Source organism: Neoarius graeffei, chromosome 10, assembly GCF_027579695.1.
Source record: "Neoarius graeffei isolate fNeoGra1 chromosome 10, fNeoGra1.pri, whole genome shotgun sequence".
Classification (NCBI taxonomy): Eukaryota; Metazoa; Chordata; class Actinopteri; order Siluriformes; family Ariidae; genus Neoarius; species Neoarius graeffei.
In genome coordinates this window covers 40,904,761-40,906,459 of record NC_083578.1, presented here as the reverse complement: position 1 = coordinate 40,906,459, position 1,699 = coordinate 40,904,761, and positions in this window count along the sequence as shown.

Genomic DNA, 1,699 nt, shown 5'->3' with positions numbered 1-1,699 from the left:
GGTACCAAGACCACCGGGCTGCTCCAGTCACTGTGGGACTCCTCGACGATGCCCATTTCGAGCATGGCCTCGAGTTCTTCCCGAACCACCTTTTTCTTGTGTTCGGGTAACCTGTAAGGGCGGCTACACACTACCACCCCCGGGGGCGTCTCAATGTGGTGCTCTATGAGGTTAGTGCGGCCGGGCAGGGGTGAGAACACGTCCGAAAACTCGGTCTGCAACTGGGCAACCTCCGCGAGTTGGGTCGGGGAGAGGTGGTCTCCACAGGGGACCGGAGAGGGACGTGATGCTAATGTTCCTTTTTGAACCTCCGGCCCCAGCTCCGCCTTCTCTGGAACCACCGACACCAACGCCACGGGGACCTCCTCGTTCCAGAGTTTGAGTAGGTTGAGGTGGTAAATCTGTAGCGCCCCACCCCTGTCCGTTCGTTTCACCTCATAGTCGACGTCCCCGACTCGCCGTGTGACCTCAAAGGGTCCTTGCCACTTGGCGACTAATTTAGAGCTCGATGTGGGCAACAGTACGAGTACTTTCTCTCCCGGTGCAAACTCTCTAAGGCGCGTACCCTTGTCGTACAGGCGGGTTTGCCATTCTTGGGCCTGCCGCAAATTCTCCTGGGTTAGTTGTGTGAGTGTGTGGAGTTTTGCGCGCAGGTCAATAACATATTGAATTTCATTTTTGCTTGGTGAAAGTCCCTCCTCCCAATTTTCTCGCAGCACATCTAAAATGCCGCGCGGCTTACGCCCATATAATAATTCAAACGGGGAGAACCCCGTGGAGGCTTGGGGGACTTCTCGCACTGCAAAGAGCAAGGGTTCGAGCCATTAATCCCAGTTACGCGCGTCCTCACTTACAAATTTCTTAATTATGTTTTTAAGGGTGCGATTAAACCGTTCCACTAAGCCGTCCGTTTGTGGGTGATAAACGCTGGTGCGGATCGGCTTAATACCTAATAACCCATACAGTTCCTTCAGTGTTCGTGACATAAACGAGGTGCCTTGATCAGTCAGAATCTCCTTTGGGATTCCAACTCGGGAGATGACGCGGAAGAGCGCCTCCGCAATACTGCGTGCTGAGATATTGCGAAGAGGCACTGCTTCCGGGTATCGCGTTGCATAGTCCACCAGAACCAATATAAAGCGGTACCCTCGTGTTGACCGATCTAATGGCCCGACGAGATCCATGCCAATTCTTTCGAACGGGGTCTCGATTAACGGTAGAGGGCGCAAAGGCGCTTTTGGAATGGCCGCTGGGTTTACTAACTGGCATTCGCGGCATGCCGTACACCACCTACGGACATCGCCGCGAATCCCCGGCCAATAGAATCGGGCCATTATTCGGGCTAGTGTTTTATCCTGCCCTAAGTGTCCAGCCATGGGATTAAAGTGAGCCGCCTGGAATACCAATTCCCGGCGGCTCTTCGGAATTAACAGCTGCGTGACTCGCTCTTTAGTTTGAGTGTCCTGCGTCACTCGGTATAATCTATCCTTCATAATCGCGAAGTAGGGGAAGGACGGGGTGGCGTTCGGCTGGAGCGTTTGACCATCGATTACTCTCACTTGGTCAAAAGCATGCCGCAGAGTCTCGTCTCGCGATTGCTCTAACGGGAAATCCGCGAGGGATTCCCCAATAGAGAGAGGAGGAGCCGGCGGCTCCTCACTCTGGCGCGGAGATGACGTAGACGGCTCTGTGACAGCTG